General features: G+C 43.3%; 1 long non-coding RNA gene across 1 annotated transcript in view; it reads left to right on the plus strand.

The window, feature by feature from the left end:
* Positions 1–2,822: 2,822 nt before the first annotated feature.
* LOC146863209 (uncharacterized) overlaps positions 2,823–18,096 on the plus strand; it is a 396,751-nt gene continuing 381,477 nt past the window's right edge. Inside the window, exon 1 of the long non-coding RNA XR_014978570.1 lies at positions 2,823–2,925. This is a non-coding gene — a long non-coding RNA (uncharacterized LOC146863209). The remainder of the gene's footprint in view (positions 2,926–18,096) is intronic.

The raw sequence follows: 18,096 nt of genomic DNA on the forward strand, positions 1-18,096 counted from the left end.
TATGAATCATTCTGATTACTTAAATGAGATCAACCAGCAGCTTAGTGAAAACAGGAGCTACAGGGAAATTAAAGACAATCCCATTCCAAACATTACGAATAAGATCAATGCTATGCTTTGTGAGTGGAAGGATACTTGTCTCATTACAGATGATGAGTATATATACCTTTGGGTGGACTGTCCCTCTTACCCATGTACATACATTCTACTAAAAATACATAAAGGGAGACAGTTCCCCCCATAATATCAGGGGTGGGCTCACTCACTAAAAACCTTTCTGAATATGTCGACCTTAGGCTACAAAAGCATGTCCTAGGCCTACCATCTTACATCAGAGACAGCAAAGATATATAGGTGAAATTAAAAGACTTTGAATGGTCGGAAGTGCTGATCTTTGTTACTCTTGATGTTGCAAGACTGTATACCTGTATAGACAAGAAATATGGTAATATGAATGTGCGTTCTTTTCTGGAAAGAGAAGACGCAGAATTCTATGCTTATAATGAAATGATTGTCCAGATGATTGACCTAATATTACTGAATTATTTCTTCTTATATGACAACCGCTGGTTCCAGCAGATCAATGGGACTGCGATGGGTTCCAGGTTTGCTCCCTCTTATGCCTGCCTCTTTATGGGGTGGTATGAGGGGGAGAACGCCTGGGCCAGAGGTGCCTCCCCCTGGACTGAATACATCATTTACTGGGGGTACATCGACGATGTCATTTGCCTGTGGTCCGGTTCTATTGAACATTTGGAACAATATTTTGCATACTTGAACAACAACGCTTTCAATGTAAAGCTTACTATGTTCTACCATAAGGAAAGCATCAACTTTCTGGACTTAAAATTCTACATTGAGCATGGCATGATGCAGAGTACCCTATACCGGAAAGAGACATTGTGTAACTCAGTGTTACATGCCTCCAGTGTGCATGCCAGCTCAGTCATCAAAAACATTGCTTTTGGTGAGCTGACTCGCATTCAGAGGAATTGCAGTGATCAAACTAACTTTCGTGCCAATGTAATGGAAACCAAAAAGAGGTTTCTCAAGAGGGGTTATGATGGTGTGACTCTGGATAAAGCTGAAGCAAGAATATGTTTGATTGATAGGGATGCCACCCTTTGTGACAAACCTATGAAAAAGGAATCACAACATAAGATGGTCAAGGCAATGTTTATCACCCAGTACATTATGCACAGTGATAAAATCCTCAATGTGTTTCGAAAAACCTGGCACTTACTAACTGAAGTCCCTGGAATGAAAGAACATATTGGTGACACTCCTTTAATTACATATAGGAGGGGTATTTCCTTACGAAACCACCTATGCCCGAGCTATGTGACAGCACCTTCTAAAAATGAAACTTGGCTTCCCCCTAAACCAAAAGTCTTTTTCATTTGTGGAATCTGAAATATCTGTCCAATGGGGATGAATAAAACTCTCTCCTTCCCATATAACAACTGTAGAACACACATTATGGGTCAGTTCATTAATTGTAACACCACACATGTTGTCTATGTTCTTGGGTGCAAATGTGGAAAGATCTACGTGGGCAGTACCATACGTCCTTTGAAACTTCGCATCCAGGAACATCGGAGGGAAATCATTGGCAGGGACATCAGATACCCTATTACCCAGCACTATAATACTCAACACACAGATGACCACACATTTTGGTTTCATGCTATTGAACATGTCCCAGTAACCAAAAGGGGTGGCAATAGGGAGCTATTGCCAAGAAATGCTGAGTCCAAATGGATTTGTCGCTTACAATCTACACAGTTTGGTCATAATACAGATGATGAGATGCATTATTTCTTATAAATATGAAGTTTGGGATGGATTACAGTGAGTCAAACCCCTTATCTTTATAATGGGGTCGGCTGTGAACTGAATCTAGTAAGCTAATGTAGCAACCTTTATTGGAATTCCTGATCCCTGCATACTGCTCTTTCTATGTCTGTCTTCTGGTACTTTCCCTGCTCCAAACCCAACCATCATGAGTGTGCTCATTTGTGGCGGTATTATCTAGATACTGACTTACACCTCTTGTTATCACTATTTGGAGGTCCTTCTTTCTCTTTTTGGATTTGATATGGATATTCCCACTACGGTGTATCATTCATAATTGATTTTTATTTTGCAATGCACAAATCCACCTTTTTTGCTATCCTTTCAATTATGGAGTTTTGTGTATTACATTTAGTGGATAGTTAATAGCTGGTTCTTAACGAGGGATTAATTTCACTTTTTCATGAGGTATCTTGAAGATATGAATTGGGATACTCATCTTATCTAGATATAGTCATGTTTATTAATAAACATCTAACATTGCCGACAAATATTGTTTTTCATAGTTGTCTTAAAATACCCCCCCTTTTCTTTATCGTGATGTTTGAGTGCAGAGCCACGAATATCATGGTTCTCCTAAGTTCTGGAGTTCATTTGTGAACGCGTGTATACCAGCGTATGTATACTTTAATCCGATTAAACAGATATGGTCGTTGTTCCTTTTGGAAGTGAACAGTTCCCGTGAAATTATCATAAATGTTGTAGTACTTATAGTGATATACCCGGAACTTACGTACACTGTTTTTCTTGATTCGTCCTAACGGGGTATAACTGTATGGAAATTTGCTGGTTTTAAAATAAGTTCCCCACTATATATTTACTGTATGTGGGTCTTCCCTTTGATTAGTTTCCACGTATTAGTTTCTGTGGCTTAATATCCATTTGAAGATGGCGCCTTTGTGAGCTGAGAATAGGCGCCTCCGTACAACCTCTGACCTCTACCTACGTCACACTGTACGCTGACATGTTCGGGAATGTACAGCTTAAAAATGCTGGAAACAGGTCGGACCGGTCGTTATTGTTGCTATCGTACTGGGCATACTTGGCGCCGCCGAAAAGAAGGCTCATTGGGTAAGTGTATTTGGAAAGCGGGGATTTTTTTTTTTTGCCTTTGGTTAAGATTTAGTTTGCCTAGTTAACGATTTTGCTTGGTGTTCGTTAGCAGGGAACGTTGAGATTTGGAATCTTTACTAAATCATTTCTAACAAGGGTGGTTATTGAAGGAAATGTTTATTGGAGGTGCATTGTTCACACTTTCAGAACTGATTTGTGATATGCTCTTTCCAGACCATTTCACCCGCGCTGTGCGATAGACGATCGCTATCAGTGTATCTCGGAATTTCACCACAGATTGACCTGGTGAGATGCTTTTATCTTACTTGTGCAATCTGTCTGTACTACATGGAACTTAATCGAATTGGGTGTAACATTGCAACATATATTTTTACAGATTACTGTGGTCGGAATGCACTGGTTGTTATTGCCTATGGGGTTCCCAGTATATTTGGATCCTGCTGTGCATTACATTGTGGGGTGATTTTATATGTAAGCTGTACTTTTGATTTGAATTTACAACACGCATGATGCCAACTGTTTAAAATGCTAATTGTAATATCTCTTTGATATATCTTTGCGGATGCTCTGAGACAGACTCCAGAGACATCTAAACTATATGTACTCATCACTGGGGGATCTCTGACACTTTTTCCTATAGGGTTAAGGTATCTATCCGATAATACTTAGGTGAGATCGTATTTCGATTTTAATGACAATTTGTATATAGATTTTTGGGTGGTAATAATTATTGTATAGTTGTGTATTTTGAACAAATATAGTTATTGGGATAGGTGTTTTTAAATTGAAATAAAGGGCACTTATGCACTAATGTGACTATGATTATAGATATGTGATACATGTGTATCTTCTTAGATCGCTCAGGCTGGAACTCATTATAAGTTTGTTTGCATCGTGGGATTGACTATTCTCTTTATGTATACAGTCGGACCTTGTTGTTACACGATTTTTTGGTGTGACTACTTACTTTTCCCTTATTCATATTTACTTTTTCCTTCTCTTTTCTATGACTGTGTTTGGTTTGTTTCTTGGATGAAAACTTCAAATCTGATGTAGCGTTTGGTTCTTTTCCATATATCCCTATTAACGAACCTTCTGCTTTTTTATTCGCTTTTTATTCCACTCTTTTTCTTCCCCTTTTTTACTTTTACTTTTTCCTATGTTCTTTTTCCTTTGCTCACACGTTACGTATTCTAATTTTTGTCAGATGTTTGCATAGTCTTTCCTTCCCTGTGTCTTTGCTCTTTTATATATTGTCTCTTGGATTCCATGGATCATTGTACGTTTAATTACACGTTACGTTTTCTAAGTTTTGTTATATGTCTTCACAGTCTTCCATGTCTTGTGTCTTTGCTCCTTTATATATTGTTTCTTGGATTCCATGGATTCTTGTACATTTCGTTTTTAAATGTATAAATCTGTCTCATTTGGTAGATTGGTTTAAACTTTCAATATCTCTGTGGTCGACTTTGTTATTACAATCGTGATGGTTTGTCTTTGATATTTGTATTTGTCAATAATGTCTGTTCATACTGTTTTTAAGCACTGCACCTTAAGGCCACATTTTGTCTGTGTGCCCCTGGAGTATGAGTTTGTTTTGTATTTATATATATATGTTAGGTGGTCTATATTCATGTGTGTATTTGGTTTTATATACTTTGTTCGTGGTAATGTATGTATCGTTTATATGTTGATTTCAGCCCTGATGAAGTTCCTTTAAAAGGAACGAAACACGTTGGCTGTTGTCCTGTCACACACTATCTTATAAAGAACACTGAAAAGACCATACTGACTCGAGCGCGACTTCATCTCTGGTGCTACCTCCATCTTCTTTTCAATTTATGTTTCTGAATTTCCAGTGAGACCCAACTGCGGCAGGTCTCGGAGGTTGATTGCACAGGACGTTTTCACTATATGGGCATTATGATTGAGGTGCTGAACGTTTAGTCAGCTGCAGTTTCTATATTTGTTCACATAAACAAATAAAACAAATTTCATTGCACACGCTGCATCGCCATTTGGCGTTTCAGCACGCGCAATGAGATTTGTTTTATTTATTTATTTACATTACTCCGGTCCGCCGTGAGCCGGAGTTTACTACCCCCCCACCCTGCTCCTCCCCCGCTCCGCCTCACCGCTCTGCAGCACTCCCTCCATGAGCCCCTACTTCTAACATGTATGTAGCATGAAAGATGAAGCATTATTAATTAAAGAATTGCAGAAGTTATTGCATATCAACTACAGTGGAATGCTGGCAAAAGTCAGCATTCAGCATTTAATAGGCAATGGAGACCACGTTCTTTTCCAGCAATTTTCTGGTATGATGTTACACTTCGTTTTCACAGGGGTATCAGGCTATCAGCCACCATTTTATGTTAAGATGACGCGGTGGCTGGTTACCTAGTCAGGGCCAGGTTTTCTGACCCGTTCTCCCATCCCCCTTTGTTAAGGGGTGGAGGTGGGCTTTGTGTGGAGGTTGGCTCTATGGACCAGGTGCACAGGGAGGGTTTTAAGTATGGGATTGTATCGTTCATGGGCAAGCAGTGCTTAATTTGAACCAGTAGCTGCCAGTGCGGCCCACCGGGGATCATTTTTGTGGACCACCACTTATTTTTCTGAATCAAATATTGACAAAGAGGGGAAAACACACAAATGGGAACGAAAGAGGAGTAGAAAGAGGGAAAAACCATCACAACAGGAAAAGCAGAGACTGGCAAAAGAGAGGTAAAGGGGCAGGCAGTATCTGATAGTGAAATAAAGTGGCCTGAGATGAATTGAGGGCTCCCCAACATTGGTATTCGGCACACCAACATTTAATAGCACCGGCTGCGGGATTCCAGCAGAGCCCCAGCACTCTTTTTTTTTTAACCAATGAAGCACTGTGGGCAGGGGCTCAGATGCTGTTTTCTAGAGATGTTTTCATGGTTAGAATCGGTTTTATTGCTGTTGAGGTGGGTGAAGCAGCTTGAATGGGAGGGTGGCTGTAAGTTTAAACTTGCAGAAGACAGGAAGTTAAAGTTTTTCATTTTTAGGAAGTAAAGGTAGCTCAGCATGTAAAACATGGGTATAGTGGCAGACAGTTGTGGTGGATGAATTGTGGGGGGCAATTAGAGATAGGGGGTAATCCAAGCTGTACCTGAATTTTGATGTTTTGTGGGGGTTATGGTTTTCTAATATTTGTCATGTGCGACTGCTTCATCAAAGTGGCCTTTTTCACACTACAGGTTGTCAGTGGTCTTAGCTGGGCCATCTTGTCCATATAGGGCAAAAAGCAAAAGTGAACAAACGTAGTGGGGCTGCGGTTCAGTGTAACGTGTTTCTTGCAGTCAGTCATTTACATAATTAAAGTCTTGCTTTCTTTACAGAATGTGCTCTTAGTGGCTTCCTTTCCGTAGTAAAGCACAGGGTAGGCTGATGTCAATAGACTCACCTAAATGGATTATATCTTCTCCAGGCCGACATAAACAAAGGACAAAAAAAGGATCAGAGTGGAGTACATGTGTCAGCCATACTGAAATGCCAGATAGGTACATAAATCTAAATTTGCAACACATTTTTACTTCTCATCACTGCACGGAAATGCAGGATAAACAACAGCATGTTGCAAACACCTCTCATCCTAAATAGAGAGAATCTGGCGGTGATGGATCACCCGAGTGGCAAGATCTGAATCTTAAAGTGGATTCAAACTTTTAAAAGCGTGAAGGCATTTTGTTGCCGCCTGGTGCTTTGCAGAAAGATGGAGCGGCCCAGCGGGCCAGCTGTATCAATGACGAGGCAGGGGCAGGTGAGATGCGGGCGCTCATTCGGTGTGTGCATGTGTGTATTAAGCTCTCACCAGGCAGCTTCAACTGTTTGTATGCGAGACGTAAAAAGAAAATCCCTTGATTTTTCCCTGCGTAATAAATGTATTTTTCTCAAATACATTATGAGATTTACTACAAGAAGTTACAACAACGTTTTGCGAGTGCTGTCAATGAAATAAGCTGCATGTAATTCAACAGGCGCGGCTGACACAGGTAACAGCGGTGAGGCGGGGAGGAAGTCGACAGAGAAGGGATAGTGAAAGTAAAATCAAAAAATAAATATAACCACTTACCTTGCGCTCGCCGCATCGCCGACGCTGCACAATTGTTTACCCTTCGAGCACAGTAGCACTGCAGATTTTAAAGCGCTACACTACTCGAAATTGAGGAAATCTGGCTTTCCACAACTGTTCTCTGCAACAAATGGCCAGGGAGAGTGGAGCCTGCCGCTATCATTGGCCTTATGTAATGTTGCCACGCCCACAAGCCTGTTTCTGCAGGTCCACACAGTGGGGATCGCACTGCTTTCCGATGATTACGAGGTCAAACAGAGTGCATCAAGGCGGACGTATGAGGCGAGCATCACCATCCTCTCACTGCTTGGTACAGCCCCTCAGGCTGGAATAATAACTAGAAAGGACCCATCAATTATTTGGATTGTTGCTATCTTCATACTGACAAATAGATGACATTGCTACTTGACATCCAGTACTAACAGTGGTGGGCAAAAATCAAAACTGTACCAAGAGGTGACCCTGGGGAGTATTGCAACTATCAGTAATGCCAGAGACTTTCTGTGACCAGGACACACAGAGGCTGCAACTTGGATTGGTACCAATGACTGCTTGTCCAGAGGAGGCATTGCTGAGGCCTCACAACAACAAAATCAAAACACAATAAACAACAACATTATTAAAAAACCGTTTCAGGTGATGGCTGTTTTTAAAATCAGCAACAGTAGACCTTTTCTTACGTAATAATCACTATATAATCGTTTTGCCTCATTCATTCATCATACACACTTTTAAGAGTCAGGGAGAGGGGTTGCTCAGTTTCAGAGATGCAAAATTACAAAAGCAATCCGTAGATGTTCCTTCTCTACGTCTAGAGTAAAAAACTCACTTCAGGTAACTATGGACACTGTCTCAATTCCTGAGCTTTTAACCGCAACTCATTGATTTGAGGTGTTAGGCTAATTAGTTAAATGGCAGCAAAACAGGACTACAAAACCCATAATGCATTAGGCTATCCCTCAAAAGTCCAAGCCCGGAATCTGTGTCAGTAATGGCCTGCCGGGAGGTGATCATCCTGCCAGGTGCTCCCTTAGCAAGGACAAGTGTTGATAGGTACCGCAGCAAAAAATGTGAGTCACGGAGTAGAACTTGTGTTCTAGCAGCGACACCATTTGAAAAAAGGGTTTATGGAAGCATGTTTCGTAATAATGCAACAGTGATCTTTTGTACCTATGTTGGCCTGTGAAAAGGGCAGTTTAGTTAAAATCATGGAACACGTGACAGTTTAGCATGTCATCTGAGGCAGGGGTGGCATACATCAAATGTTTTTTACTACTGTCAAAGAATCTAGTGTAATATGTAGGGGTAAGATGTGTTCATGTTTAACCATGTGGGTAAGTAGAATGGGTTAGGTAACTGTTAGAACCGGAATCCCTAATTGGCTGAGATAGGTACCTCAGGCCAAGTAGAGACCCTTGCTTCTACGTCAGGGAAGGAAGGACACCTTCTCAGATAACCCCTGCTCGCCCCCTTGGTAGCTTGGCACGAGCAGCCAGGCTCATCTTCAAGGCAAATGTGTAAAGTATTTGCAACCACGCTCCCAGTGACCCAATGGTGACACCACAAAAGGACTCCACACGAGTTTCATATAAAAACAAGTATAAGTTTATATAAAAAGATATACGATGAGACCACACAATAGCAATCCAACATATGCATATTTGTAATATACCTCCTGGCCGGTTATTAATGAGCAATTCTAGATGATCCTATGCAGTCCTAATGCAATGCTATGCAGTTCGTAATGCAAGAATCAGGCACTTTGCAATGTAAAAATAATGCAGTTTGTTATGCAAACTAATATAATGTGTAATACAACAATCAGGCAGTTCGTTATGCAGAAATAATGCAATGCGTAATGCAGCAATCAGGTAGTTTATTCTGCACGCTAATGCAATGCGTAATACAGCAATCAGGCAGTTCGTTATGCAGAAAGAATACAATGCGTAATGCAACAATCAGGTAGTTCGTTCTGCAAACGAATGCAATGCGTAATACAACAATCAGGCAGTTCGTTATGCAGAAAGAATACAATGCGTAACGCAACAATCAGGTAGTTCGTTCTGCAAACTAATGCAATGCGTAATGCAACTATCAGGTAGTTAGTAATGCAGAATTAATGCAACGCATAATACTCTCCAGCACCGATCACAGTGCTTCCGACGGTTTCTCTCATACTGAATTGCGGTCAGTTTCCGTCAACATATGCCCCCAACAAGGGTCTGCTGTAAACCCAATGCAGCTCCATGCTCCGACCCCGGTACTGCCACTCCTTGGCACGTACGGGCCGCAATACGAGCTGGAACCGAGGCTCGCACTGCAAGAAGGGGAGAGGCTGAGAGCGTCCCTCTCTGTGCCCGTACCCCGTCCCAGGCACCGACACACATTACCTGGGGGGTGCGACCTTGCTCTCCTCTCCATCTCTCGCGACTTGGGCCTCCGGTGCGACTTGGTTGATTCCAGGCCGGTGACGATAACAAAGATCTCAGGCTGTAACAGGGCACACTCACACAGCGTCGCTGAGACTCCCTTGAGCCTCGGGTGTGCACGGTCACAGGGCAATCCTCACGAAGGTCTCAGGCGGCATGAAGCACTCGCACACAGCGTCGCTGAGAATCACTTGGACTCCGGGTGTGCACGATCACAAGGCGATCCTCACGAAGGTCTCAGGCTGCACAAAGCACATGCACACAGCGTTGCTGAAACTCATCTGGACTCCTGGCGCCCCCGATCACAGGGCAATTCTTTCGAGGGTCTGAGGCTGCAAAAAGCACACGCACACAGTGTCGCGGAGACTCACTTGAGTTCCGGGTACACACGCTCACAAGGTGTTGGAAAGTGGGTTATTGGTAGGGGCAAATGTAGGTCTGCCACTGGCAATAAGGCCACTAACACATGGTAGGACTCAGCTTAGGTCTTGGAAAATTATTTCTATGCACAACCCTTGGTAACGTGGCGGCGAGCAGACAGGCTTAACTTCAAAGGCAGGTATGTAAAGCATTTAAAAACACTATTTCAGTAAATAATTAAGACACATCACATAATAAAAATCCAACTCTAATTTATAAAAATAGGAAATATTTTTATCTTTAAAATGACACCAAGATAACAATAATCCAATGTAGGGAACCGGAGATATGAATGTAATAAAATATAGCACTTAGAAGATTATAGCACCATATTGTGATACCTGCTCGCGATAGACCAGACCAAAGTCAAAGTTTCAGGCCGGGCGCGATGGAGCCCTGAGCGGCTACAGCTCCCAGCAGGTCCCGGTCTCAGTTCCTACCTTCACACTTAGAAACTTTTCTGGAGCTTTTCTTCCCGAGGGTCCTCAAAGCTCCCAGCCAGTCTGGATCTGGTGAGGGTTCGCCGGCTGGACTTGTGACGAGGTCCCGGTCAACTTCCATGGAGCAGACTTGGAAAATATTTCAAGATTGCTTCAGCAGGACAACCCAGGAATCAAGTCCGATGGAAGACAGGCGGCTTGGCTCTCGCGGTTTCTTTTGGTCACCTTTTCTACAAGCGGACTTAGAAACTTTTCTGGAGCTTTTTCTCTCGGGGTCTCTCAATGCTCCTCATGTAGCCAGATCCGGTGAGGGTTTGCCGGCTTCAGATTCTCTCTACTCCCGGTCAATCGCTGGAAGTTGGACCCATGGAGCTTGTAGAGAGACGAACCTGGATGGCTTGGCCGGCTTGCGGTTGAAGACAGGCGGCCTGGCTGACGAGGTTTAGTCGGTCCCTCTAAGGAGCTTTTTTACAAAGTTGCTCCAAAGTTCTCCAAACTTCTTGAACATCTTCCTAAAGTTCCTCAAGGGGTCCCAAAGTGTCTCAAACTTACTCCAAGGGTCTGGAAGCTCCAAGATGGTCCTTGAAAGTTGAGGACGTCAGTTCCCACAATCCACTGGCACAAAACCCTTACAAATCCACTGATGGTTCTCCAAGGTGTATATTTAGTTGGTGATGTTCCAGTTGAGCTCTTCTAACCTGTAGCTTTCAGAGAGTCCAACTGGGCTGTAGTTTCAGATGGTGCAGTTTTCAGAGGGCAGGCCTTAGAAATCTTTGCACAGCAAAACTTCTTAGCAGGGCACTTCTTGCTTCAGTAACTTTCAAGCAGCAGATCTAGAGGGCTCTGCCCCTCTCAGATACTTATTCCAAGTTCTCTGGGTCATGCAGGAGGTCACTTCTGACCAATGGGAGCAGGGTAACTCCTCAGAGTTATGACCACATCCTGTAGAGTGTGGCATTATTTTGTCCCAGAGTGCATCAAATCTTCCAAATCTATAATGGCAGATTTTCCAGCAGGGAGGTAAGAGGTGGCTAAACACACACCTAGGATGGCTTATTTCCATAGACTTTCCCCCTACCATCTGCACATACCTTCCCTAATCCTAGGTCAGGTGGGGGTCAAACGTGTAAAGTGGAAACTTACACTGTTGCCATCCCTCTGCCTTTGAAGACCATGGTTTACAACTCCTCCCCCTGGCCTGGCATTCCTATTGAACAGCACACTGCCCTGCCAGAAGAGCTGGTTAACCCCAGGGGCTCTTTATCACCTCTTCAAGGCAGCCTGGCTAATCCACTTAACTCTGACCAATCAGGGCAGACCACTGGAAGGCTGAATTTGGAATTAAGAACAAGAAAGTCTTATAACTTCTTGTATGTACACTTTAGGAGAAATTCAACAATATGATATTGTTGGATTTATTTCTGGGAAGTCTTTGAATGGCATTTCTATCCCTCTCCTATCCATAGTTATTAATCAATAACTTCCTACCATGTTAACCTATGTAACTGGGGATTTGCAATGGGAAAAATGACTTGGGCATTTTTCCAGCACCAGGACTTACAAAAACATATTTTATAAGTACTTGACTTATATCTACAGGAAGCCCACCCCATGTGCAACTAGGGGAGACTTTAGGGGTTCTGAATCTGTAAAAATATTGCAGATCCTCCCTCTACAGTGTTCCTAGCATCAAAGTCGAATTTGAGTAGCACTGTACCACAATGTGGGGAGTGAAATGTGAAATTTCACTTTACCCAGGCATATAAAAACTCATTTTATAAGGGCATACCTTATAAATACCTGACCCCCGACCCCTGGGATACCTAGGGGAGACCCTGAGGTTCCCTAATATGCCAAAACATTGTAGGTTATCCATTTGTAAGTGGCCCAAACACCAAAGTCGAGTTTGGGCACAATTTACTTTTTAAAAGCAATCCTGGCACCCAGGGCTGATTTTAAGCTGACCTCAGGCCACAGCAGTGCACACATGCAAGTGCAGAAAAAGGCTGCTGGCCTCTAAACTGCCTTGCCCCAGGCTACTGGGGACTTCTACGTAGTTTCAGTCCCCTGCCCTATTATATACTAGGGGCTTATAGGGTAGGTCATGCCAATCACAGGGGTACCCCACCATACCATTGTATACCCTACTGTATGCAGGTGTTTTAACTGTATTTTAATGTATCTCTTTCAGCTTATCAGTGGCCCTAGGCCTGGTTAGGCAGAGCCCAGGGTCAGTTATCAGTCAGCAAACAGTTGGGGGTGCCCAAGGCACAGGATGGCAATCCTCACGAAGGTCTCAGGCTGCACAAAGCACACACACACAGCGTCGCAGAGACTCACTTGGACTCCAGGTGTGCACAATCACAAGGCAATCCTCATGAAGGTCTCAGGCTGCACAAAGCACATGCATACAGCGTAGCTGAGACCCACTTGGACTCCTGGCACCCCTGATCACGTGGCAATTCTTTCGAGGGTCTCAGGTTGCAAAAAGCAGACGCACACAGCATTGCTGAGACTCTTGAACTGCGGGTCCCCACGATCACAGGGCAATTCTTCCGAGGGTCTCAGGCTGCAAAAAGCACACGCACACAGCATCGCTCAGACTCTTGAACTCGGGTGTCACGATCACAGGGCAATTCTTAGACTCCAGGTGTGCACGATCACAAGGCAATCCTCATGAAGGTCTCAGGCTGCACAAAGCACTCGCACACAGCGTCACTGAGACTCACTTGGACTCCTGGCGCCCCTGATCACATGGCAATTCTTCTGAGTGGCTCAGGCTGCAAAAAGCACACACACAGCATCGCTGAGACTCTGGAACTTCTGGTGTGCCTGGTCACAGGGCAATCCTCATGAAGGTCTCAGGCTGCACAAAGCCCACGCACACAGCATTGCTGAGACTCACTAGGACTCCAGGTACACACGATCACAGGACAATCCTCACAAAGGGCTCAGGCTGCAAAAAGCACATGCACACAGCATCGCTGAGCCTCGCTTGGACTCCAGGTGCGCACGATCACAGGGCATGGCTTACAAAGGTCTCAGGCTGCACAAAGCACACGCACACAGCGTCACTGAGACACTTCTGGAAGCTTTTGTGTTCCTGAGTTTCCACAACAGGGAGCCAGCTCACCTCGGGCCCTTGGGGTTACGTTGCTTCAGGACACAGCACAGCAAAGTCCTTTCAAGCAGGGGGACACAGCAAACAGCAAAGTCCCTTTAGCCTCTCCTTGGTTAAAGCAGAAAACTGCAGGCCAGCCCCAGAACACACAGCAAGGGCCAGTTCTTTCCTTCAGTCTATTCAGCTGTTTCTTCCTTGGCAGATGTTCCTCTTGACCACAAAGTAGTTTCAATCCTTTATAGTCTTGATCAATCCAATGTTCAAGGGTTCCAGCTCTCATAGTTATACCCCTAAATGTCTTTGAAGTCAGTGGGCCCAATTCACAGAAGTAATCTGAGACAAAATCCTAAACTTACTACTTTTGGTATTCACAGAAGGTATTTAGTGGTAGTAAAGTTAGGATTTTGTCTTAAGTTTGTCTTAAGCCTGTCTTAAGCCTGTCTTAAGCCTGTCTTAAGCCTGTCTTAAGTCTGTCTTAAGCCTGTCCTAAGTCAAACTTGAGACAAAATCCTAACTTTACTACTACTAAATGCCTTCTGTGAATACCACAAGTAGTAAGTTTAGGATTTTGTCTCAGATTAGTTCTGTGAATCGGCCCCTTTGTGTTCAGGGGGGCACTGACCCCTGTCTAAACCAGTTCTGGGTCTCTCCCTTCCAGTGACACCTTATTCCTTTGATAGTGGGGGTCTGGATCCTTAATCACTCAGCAGGGGATGGAGATATTGTTTTATGGTGGTAGCCCAGGCCTCTTCACCTCCAGGGGCTACTCCTCCCCCCCTGCACTCCAGATGCAGGTCAGCCTGTTGCTGTCTCACCTCCTCTCCTGGGTCAAGACATTGCCCAGATCCTATTACTTTCAGATCCAGACAGTCAATCGACAACCAGGCAGAGACACACAGAAATGTTAGAGCACAAAAACTCAGCCACTTTTAAAAGAGTTATTTCTAAACACGCAATGCAAAAACCACCTTCACAAAAAAATGTGTGATTTTTATTGTGAGTTCAGACATACTAAACTTCACCTCTCCATCTTAAGCCTTTGGGAAGATAGGCTGGAAACATATCACACAGCCTCTCATTCTGTCTTATGGGCAAGATGGCCTTTAAACAGTGAAAAACGAAATGGAGAGTATTTCACTGCCAGGATATGGTACACACCTCAGTACATGCCCTACCTTTCACATACACTGCACACTACCCAGGGGGTACCTTGGGCCTACCATAGGGTTGTCTGATGTACATAGAAAGGGAAGGGTAAGGCCTGGCAAGTGGGTGCACCTGTCAGGACAACATTGCAGTTTAACAAACTGCACACAGGCACTGCAGTGGCAGGCCTGAGTTCTCTCTTTAAGGCTACTTGTGTGAGTGGCACAATTAGTGCTGCAGGCCCACTAGTAGCATTTGCATTACTAGCCCTGGCACACACAGTGCACTTTACTAGGGACTTTACAAGTAAGACAAACATACCAATCATGGACAATCAATTATCATTACACTTTAAACAGGGAGCACTTGCACTTTGACACTGATCAGCAGTGGCAAAGTGCCCAAAGCATCTAAGTTGGCAACACTATGTCCAGAAAAAGGTCTAGGGGGAAAGCAAAAAGTTTGGGGAACTTTAACCAAAAAAGGGCCAAGTCCAACCATAACTCATCTATCTCTATTGTGATTTGTGTGAGTGTGAACTTTGGAAACTAAGGTAAAAGTAAGCTAGTAAACAGTTTCATATAGTGCCCTTCACCTGACAGCGTTTGCAGGTGCTGCACTTAAATCTAATTTAAATGAACTAGTGTTTCTAGTTGAACCATCCTATGTATCTGTGAATACAAAGTTAAAGAAAATTTGCTCTGATGAGATCTTTAAAAAAAATGAGATCAACCATGTGCATGACTCTCTTTCTGCCTCTTTTTTAGGGGTCTTGAAGTAGTGTAGTTCTTCATCCCAAAATACATCAAAGTGTCATCAAATCTATGAAAACCATGTGAAGAACACAAAGGGGAAGATTTACCAAATCTCCACCCAATGCAGGGCAGCCCCCCCGTGAGGCTGCTCTGTGGTGCGTGACAGGGAGGGAGCAGGAGAGCGCCATATTTTCAATGATATGGCTCTTGCCTCCCCTTTCCCTTGTGCCGGCGATGATTACAGCTGCTGTGCGCCACACACACATCTTAGCACCATAGCGCTAGGGATGTGTGTGAGTCTAGCATAGGTTTTGCGCAGGGAGGATACTCTTTCTGTACTAAATACTATGCTTAGACATGAGGGAAAGCTTTTCCAACTTTGTTTGTTTGCTGTACAGTGCAACACGCATGCAAAGTCAGAAAAGGAAGAAGAAATGAAAGCATTTCTTCTTCCTTGCAGCTAGTTTAAAAGGGTGCAGTTTTCTCATGCTAAACCCAATCTACTGTATTTAGTAATTGGGTTTAGCATGAAGAACCTTGAGTGGTTGCTTGGGAACACCCATGCACCTCCCTTGGCACGCCCTCATGGGGCAAAATAATGTGAAGCACCGCTATGCGCTGCTTTGCATTTCTTTTACGTTATTTCTAATGCTAAACAAGTTTAGTGCTGGAAAGTAAATTAGGGAAAAAAGATTTTGCGCTGTTTTGCGTCACTTTTGTGACGCAAACTCAGCACAAAATCTTAGCAAATCTCCTCCATGACTGCAAAAAAGTTTCAGCCCAAGTACAATTTGTGCTGAGTCACTGAAGAGGAAAAATTAAGCAAAGGTATACACTTGAGTGAAAAAATCACTACAGCCACTAGAGTGAAACAGAGCTTCCAGAGGGAGCGGGTTTGAGAAAACCTAAGTGCACTTACGGACAAAATGCTTACAAGTTATTTGCAAGACCAAGATAAATTAAGTGTACAAACACAAACAAAATGCTGCTCGGGATTAGTGGCAACCAACTAACAATAACTATTGAAATGAGCAGGTGCATTGGAAAAGTAGAAATCTGAGCAAGCTAACCGTAGACCAAAATCCATAAGTGACGAGAGGATACAAGTGATTTGTACAGCCCTACACGTCTGTGCTTTAAGATATTTATCATCTTTTGCCAATCACCAAGGGAGTGCTGCCGGGCGGTGAGGCAGGGTGGGGGAGGGGCAGGGAGGGGGAGTAGTGGACTCGGACATACGATGGACAGCACTCAGAGTAAGCCTTACTCTAAGTTCTGTCCGTTGTTTGTCCGAGTCCACTAACCCCCCTGCCCCTCCCCCAGCCCGCCCCACCGCCGCGCAGCACTCCCTCGGCGAGCTGCCACTGCAGGAGGAGATGCAACTTGTGTCTAAGTTGATGCAGCAACAACAAGCAACTGCCCACTATTTCACTAACCTGGGAATTAAACAGAATGTCCTCATTCAATGCATTATAGATATTTGAAGTTGTTCACTTTAGTAATGATAAATAAAGGTTCCTGCACATTTTTTATATTTTTGATACCATGGTAAAAGAGTCTTTCTCAATTCCTTGTAAGCCCAGTCCATTAGAAATTAATTATTAAGCCTGGTAATTTGCTTACATGATAAAAATACAGACGGGCCATTAAAAAATGCAATGTGGAGTTGTACAGTCTACATCGATCAGAGATGTATGTATATATATATATATATATTCACTGAAAAAACCATAGGTTTCAGGGGCGTTATAGTTAGCTGGACATTTCCCTCGTACAAACCCTAGAAATTCCCCCATTATAGTTAGTTCAGCTAACTATAACTCGCGCCCCCGCAATGCACTGCTGATGACGTCACATATTATATCACTCATGACATGGTTAGTGACATCACTGATGACATCACTGATGACATCTCAAATGACATAACTGATGACATCACTGATGACGTCATCCAGTGAGTCTGTGTTTCTGTAAAGTTTTAATATGTTTAATATATATAGGGAAAGGCCTGTTGAAGAATGAGTGGGTGTACAAGTGTGTGAATGGATGATTTTCTAGGTGCGTAACTGACTCTATAAGTGAGTCATTAAATGTATCTTACTGCAGACTAGTGACTAAACTGTGTGAATGTCTGTATGTGTCTGTGTGTTGGTGTATAAGTGGCTGCATGGTTTTGTGAATAGCTATATGAGTGTCTATATGGGTTATTGATTGGTTGTCTGAGTATTTGTATGGGTGCCTGAGTGTTTGTGTAGGTAGGGTGTGTGTGACTCTGTGCATAGATGTGTGAGTGGGTGTTTCTATGGGTGCATGGTTTTAAGAGTGCAACTGTGATGGACTGTATGGTTGGGTGAGTGTATGTATGGGTGTGTTAGTGATTGAATGTATATCTCAGTTGTACATGTGTCAGTAACTACATATGGGAAACGCAGTGTATATGTGTGTAAGAGTATATAACTATCTATATGTGAGAGTGTGTGATTGCGGAAGTGGCTGTATGGATGAGTGTGTGCTTGTATCAGTAATTGTATAAGAGCGTCAGAATTTTTTAGTATTTTTATGAGTAAGTGAACTTGAGTGTGTTTAACTGTATAGGTGAGTAAATTGGACTGTGATTAATTATTTGCATGACTGACTAGGTGTGTCAGTACCTCAATGGATGATTGGCGGTGTGTGAGTGTCTATATAGGTGTATAAATGCATATGATAGTCCTGTACGGAGTGACTGTAAGTATGAGTGACTGTACAAGTGAGTGAG

Source organism: Triturus cristatus, chromosome 2_2 (genome assembly GCF_964204655.1).
Source record: "Triturus cristatus chromosome 2_2, aTriCri1.1, whole genome shotgun sequence".
Lineage (NCBI taxonomy): Eukaryota > Metazoa > Chordata > Amphibia > Caudata > Salamandridae > Triturus > Triturus cristatus.